Source organism: Ornithorhynchus anatinus, chromosome 7 (assembly GCF_004115215.2).
Source record: "Ornithorhynchus anatinus isolate Pmale09 chromosome 7, mOrnAna1.pri.v4, whole genome shotgun sequence".
In the NCBI taxonomy this organism is placed as follows: domain Eukaryota; kingdom Metazoa; phylum Chordata; class Mammalia; order Monotremata; family Ornithorhynchidae; genus Ornithorhynchus; species Ornithorhynchus anatinus.
Window position 1 is genome coordinate 55,376,492 of NC_041734.1, and position 6,448 is coordinate 55,382,939.

Genomic DNA, 6,448 nt, shown 5'->3' on the forward strand with positions numbered 1-6,448 from the left:
GGTGAACTGGTAGTTAGAGGGACTATAAACTGGGCAAGTTAAAATTTATCAGAGAAAGACTCCTGGAGGAGATGTGATTTCAAAAGGTCTTTGAAGATGGGGAGAGCTGTCTGGTTGATATGAAGGAGGAGAGCACAGTACAACAGAATTAAGAGACATGTTCCCTGCCTGTAATGAGCTTACACTCTAGAGGAGGAGACAGATATTAATATAACCAAAGAAGTAATTGATAATATATCATTTAAAGATATGTACATAAGTGCTGTGGGGTTGGGGGTGGGGTGAATATCAAATGTTCAAAGGTCACAGATTGTAGCGTATAGATGATGCAGAAGGGGTGAGTGAGCCAGAGAAAAGAGGGCTCAAGCAGGGAAGACCTCTTGGAGGAGATGTGATCTTACTAATGCTTTGAAGGTGGAGAGAGTGGTGGTCTGGCATATATGGAGGGCAAGGGAGTTCCAGGCTAGGGAGAGGATTTGGGAAAGGGATCAGCAGCGAGACAGATGAGATCAGGGTACAGTGAGTAAACTGGCATTAGAGTGGAGTTTGCTGGCTGGGTTGCAGTAAGAGATTAGTGTGATGAGGTAGGACAGGGTGAGATGACTGACTGCTTTCAAACCAAAGTTAAGGAGTTTCTGTTTGTTGCGGAGGTGGGAGGGCAACCCCTGGAAGTTCTTGAGGAGTGAGGAGAGAGAGGAGACTAGGAGGTCAGCAAGGAGGCAGACGCAGTAGTCAAGGAGGCACTGGATCAGGATAGTAGCAGTTTGGATGGAGAGGAAAGGGAGGATCTTAGCAATGTTCCGAGAGGATTTAATGACACTGAATATGTGGGTGTAATGAGAGAGATGAGTCGTGGACAGTGCCAAGGTTACGGGCTTGTGAGGTAGGTAAGATAGTGGTGGTGTCTATAGTGATGGGAAAGACAAGGGGAGGACAAGGTTTGCGTGGGAAGATAAGGAGTTCAGTTGTGGACATATTTAATTTGAGGTGACGGGAGGACATTCAAGTAGAGTTGTCTTGAAGGCAGGAGGAAATCCAAAATTGCAGGGAAGGAGAGATGTCAGGCCTGGAGATGTAGATTTGGGAATCAATAAATCAATAGTATTTATTAAGCACTTACTGTGCGCAGAGCACTATACTAAGTGTCTTTCATTCACCCCACACATCCAATCCGTCACCAACACCTGCCGGTCTCGCCTTTACAATATCGCCAAGATCCGCCCATTCCTCTCCATCCAAACGGCTATCGTGCTCGTACAAGCTCTCATAATATCCCAACTGGATTATTGTGTCAGCCTCCTCTCTGATCTCCCTTCCTCCTGTCTCTCCCCACTCCAGTCTATTCTACATTCCGCTGCCTGGATCATCTTCCTACAGAAACACTCTGGGCATGTCACTCCCCTCCTCAAAAACCTCCAGAGGTGGCCTATCAACCTCCGCACGAAACAAAAACTTCTCACTCTGGGCTTCAAGGCTCTCCATCACCTTGCCCCCTCCTACCTCACCTCCCTTCTCTCTTTCTACTGCTCACCCTGCACGCTTCGCTCCTCTGCCGGTCACCTCCTCACTGTCCCCTGTTCACTCCTGTCCTGCTGTCGATCCCTGGCCCACATCCTACCGCTGTCCTGGAATGCCCTTCCTCCTCACCTCTGCCTAACTAACTCTCTTCCCCTCTTCAAAGCCCTACTGAGAGCTCACCTCCTCCTAGAAGCCTTCCCAGACTGAGCCTCCCCTTTTCCCTCTGCTCCCCCACACCCTCTGCTCCTCCCCCTCCCCTCAGCTGAGCCCCCTTCCCTTCTGCTCCCCCTCCCCTCCCCTTCCCACCTCACCCTCTGCTCCTCCCCCTTCCTTTCCCCTCAGCACTGTGCTCATTTGTATATATTATTTATTACCGTATTTATTTTGTTAATAAAGTGCACATCCCCTTGATTCTATTTACCGTGATAATGTCCTCTTGTTTTTGTTTCGTTCTGTTTTGCTCTGCTGTCTGCCTCCCCCGATTAGCCTGAGAGCCCGTCACTGGGCAGAGATTGTCTCTATTTGTTGCTGAATTGTACATTCCAAGCGCTTAGTACAGTGCTCTGCACATAGTAAGCGCTCAATAAATATGAGTACAATACAACAGAGTTGGTAGACAAGTTCCCTGCCCACAAGGATCTTAGAGTCTAGAGGGTGAGACAGACATTAAAATATATTATTGATAATTCTTAATCATCTAGAAGTGTGTTGCCATCTAGTGGCTTGTTATTATTTCTAACGAATTACTTAGAAAAGAAACTTCCTTTTTGTTTTAATTATTCTTTTTTGAATAAAGTTCCCCGGAATTTTAAAACAAATTAACTTTTTTTTCCTGATTCTCTTTAGTGACCTTAGAGTTCTGAGGAGCATGGTAGGGGATACTGTTAATGAGGGCTTGGATCACTGACAAAAACTCACCCTTGGCTTTAAAACACTCCATCCCCTTAACCCCCTCCTATCTCACCTCACTTGTCTCCTTTTACAACCCAGCCCGCATACTTCTCTCTTCTGGTGCTAACCTTCTCACTGTACCGTGATCTCGCCTGTCTCACCGCTGATCCCTGGCCCTCATCCTGCTGCTGGCCTGGAACATCCTCCCTCCTCAAATCCGACAGACAATTACTCTCCCCTGCTTCAGAGCCTTATTGAAGGCCCATCTCCTCCAAGACGCCTTCCCAGACTTAAGCCCCCACTTTTCCTCATCTCCCATGCCCTTCTGTGTCACCCTGACTTGCTCCCTTTGCCCTTCCCCTCTTCCAGCCCCACAGCACTTATGCATAGATCTGTAATTTTATTTGTTTATATCGATGTCTGTTTATTTGTATTGAAGTCTGTCTCCCCACTCCCCCCAAGGCTGAGCTCGTTGTGGGCAGAGAATGTCACTGTTTATTGTTGTATTGTACTTTCCCAAGCACAGAGTAGAGGGTTCTGCCTACAGTAAGAGCCTAATAAATTTGATAGAATGAATTAATGAGTGACATGATGTCCCAAAGTTCCTGTCTTGCTGCTTTCAGCAGAATTTTGGGTTGCTGGAGCCATGTTACCTCAAAAACAAGAGGTAAGCTATTGTGATTGAGAGTTGTTGTGCTCTGATCAATGGCACCCAACACTTCTGGCTCCCTGGGGCTCCTTTTTATTTGGAATTTTTTCAGAGATGGAATCAAACCTTCAAAATTTCTGGGGAAAAATTAATCGAATATAATCTAAAAATAAAGGGTCCTAGATGTATGTAAAAAAAAAAATCACTTTTCATTCATTCATTCAATAGTATTTATTGAGCACTTACTTTGTGCAGAGCACTGTACTAAGCGCTTGGAATGTACAAATCGGCAACAGATAGAGACAGTCCCTGCCCGTTGACAGGCTTACAGTCTAGTCGGGGGAGAGTCCCTGCCCTTTGATGGGCTTACAGTCTAGTCGGGGGAGACAAGAACAATGGCAATATATAGAGTCAAGGGGAAGAACATCTCATAAAAACAATGGCAAATAAATAGAATCAGGGTGATGTACATCTCATTAAACAAAATAAACAAAATAAATAGGGTGATGAAGATATATACAGTTGAGCGGACAAGTACGGTGCTGAGGGGGTGGGACAGGAGAAGGGGAGGAGGAGAGGGAAAGGGGGGAGAAGAGGGTTTAGCTGCGGAGAGGTGAAGGGGGGGTAGAGGGAGCAAAGGGAAAAAGGGGGACCTCAGTCTGGGAAGGCCTCTTGGAGGAGGTGAGCTTTAAGTAGGGATTTGAAGAGGGGAAGAGAATTAGATTGACTTCAAAAGTAGAACTTTGAGAGTGGATTTGTGAAGGAACAAAGAGAAAAAAATCAGATCTAAAAATAGAAAAAATTTGCTAATGGAAAAATTTAGGAGGTACTTCCAATTTCCACATTTTAAAAGGAAACCCTCTGGCCTAGGAGGGACACTAAAAGCTTGTTAGAACCCGTCCTGCAGTACGAATCATCTTCCTGGTTTCAGCTATTGGCGAGTATGTGCACTGTGATCTCAGAAGTTTTCTTTAGAGAAGCTAATTTAGTACATTTTGAGGGTTTGGCCAAATTAAAACGTCTACATTTTCCAGAGGCAGTACTATTGGGAAAATCGAAAAGCTCTGATTTCTGTTGTCTGATGTCAATTATCCAAGATGCCCGTTGAGGTTTTATCATCAGCGGTGAAGGTTTATGACCAAAGAACCACCTAGGGATTTCAGGTGACAGGCTTTGCAGGAATCCGGGAAATAGCTAGCTAATGCGGGTGGCAAAGATCACAGTGGCTACTCTGTCATGGTGTTGTGGCACGGTACGGGCACCGTGTTTCAGTGACTTTTACCTACACAGCCCATCTGTAGCCAAAGTATTGTAATGTTTTGCCCCCCTACCCCCCAATTGTTGTCGTACCCATTCCTCCAACGGGAACCTGACTGGCTGTGCCCAAGCCACAGTCACTTTGATCAATTCCTTCACAGAGATTATTGTCCCTTGGTCTTCGAGGCTGGTCCTAGGTCCGTCCTTCGTTTCCAGCGGGAGACGCTCCCGTCGGCATATTTTCCAGAAGAGGGCGGTAGAATATGTCGTTTGGAAATTCATTTATCACCCTAGAAAACCCATCCCAAATTAGAGGCTTAATCTTTGGGTCTTGAGAGTTTATTTTTGCCAAGTGATTTTTCTAAATGCAAGATAAATACAAAGAAATAAAGGCCCCGATTCCCCGTTAGGTAATCCTTTATTTAACTCTTACAGCATTTTATTCAGGATTTTTTTTTTTGGATCAACGCTCATTTCTAAGAGATCTAACCTTGGGAACCCACCATAGTGTGGAAAAAGTGGGAGCATTCTGAATTATTCTTTTTAAAAAAAATCGTGAAAATGATAATATGCCATATTATTTAACTCCAGGTATCACACAAGTGTGTCTACCACACTTGACCTTAATCGGAGCTTCACATATCTCACTTTTGTTTGTCAGGTAAGTTGTTAAAACAGCCACCCGTGTTACAAAAGAAACGACGTGTTATGCTTTCCTCCCTTCCCTTGCTGATGGCTTCTGTTTTGAACCACTTCATGAACAAATGTAAGTGAGTGGAAAGAGGGTTTTTGTTAACAACCTGATGTTACCGGTGCTTTTAAGGCAGGAGTGCTCGACTTGTGAAGCACGCTTAGCCTGTCTGTCGGTGCATAATCTACTGAAACTGGGCCATTGCCTGCTTTGGGCATGGGCCCATTCTAAATGTCTGAGTGTACTGCAAATGGGCAAAGCAATTATGGATCATGGATGTTTATCACTTTAGGGTGGGGAGGGCAAGAGTCTGGGCAAAGAGCAGCCAAGAGGCCTTTGATCTGAGATCCTAAGTGTTTCTCGATTTTTCCATTTGGAATGAGACTCCAACTACCCTTGAAAGGATTGCTCCAAGCTGAAGAGATGAGTTCAGCCCCGAGCCCCTCCACCGCCAGCTACAGACACCAGACTGGCTGGATCCTGTGGCCGGGATTATAATCACTCTGCCTGCCTGATTTTGGGATTCGTGGCTGGCTCCGTTTCAGACCCAGGAGTCCCTCAGGTTTCTGATGTCTGACTGAGGGAGGAGGAGCAGGAAGAAAAGGAGGAGGGGAAGGAGGAAGAGGAGGAGGAGGAGGAGGAGGAGGAGGAGGAGGAGAAAGAGGAGAAGGAAGAAGAGAAGGAAAAGGAGGAGGAGGAGGAGGAGGAAAAGAAGGAGAAAGAGGAGGAGGAGGAGAAAGAGGAGAAGGAGGAAAAGAAGAGGAGGAGGAGGAGAAAGGAGGCGGAGGAAGAGAAGGAGAAAGAGGAGAAGTAGAAGGAGGAGGAGGAGAAAGAGAAGGAGGAGGAGGAAAAGAAGAGAAGGAGAAAGGGGAGAAGGAGAAGGAAGAGAAGCAGGAGAAGGAGAAGGAAGAGAAGCAGGAAGAGGAGGAAGAGGTGAAGGAGAAAAAGGAGGAGGAGGAGGAGGAAAAGAAGAGAAGCAGGAGGAGAAAGGGGAGAAGAAGGAAGAGGAAGAGAAGGAGGAGAAAGAGGTGAAGGAGAAAAAGGAAAAGGAGGAGGAGGAAAAGAAGGAGGAGGAGGAGAAAGGGGAGGAGAAGGAAAAGGAAGAGAAGGAGGAGGAAAAGAAGGAGGAGGAGGAGAAAGGGGAGGAGAAGGAAAAGGAAGAGAAGGAGGAAGAGGAAGAGGTGAAGGAGAAGAAGGAAGAGGAGGAGAAAGGGGAGGAGAAGGAGAGGAAGAGAAGGAGGAGCAGGAGGAGGAAAAGAAGGAGAAAGGGAAAGAGAAGGAGGAGGAAGAGGAGGAGGAGAAGGAGGAGGGGGCACCGCAGTGTGCGTCTGTCGGGAAAAGTCCGGGCCGGTTGGTGCTCGCCCCGCCGGGCAGCCAAGTCCCGACACCGGCCACCCGGGACCCCCCGGAGCCCCCCGGAGCCCCCCCGGAGCCCCCCCGGA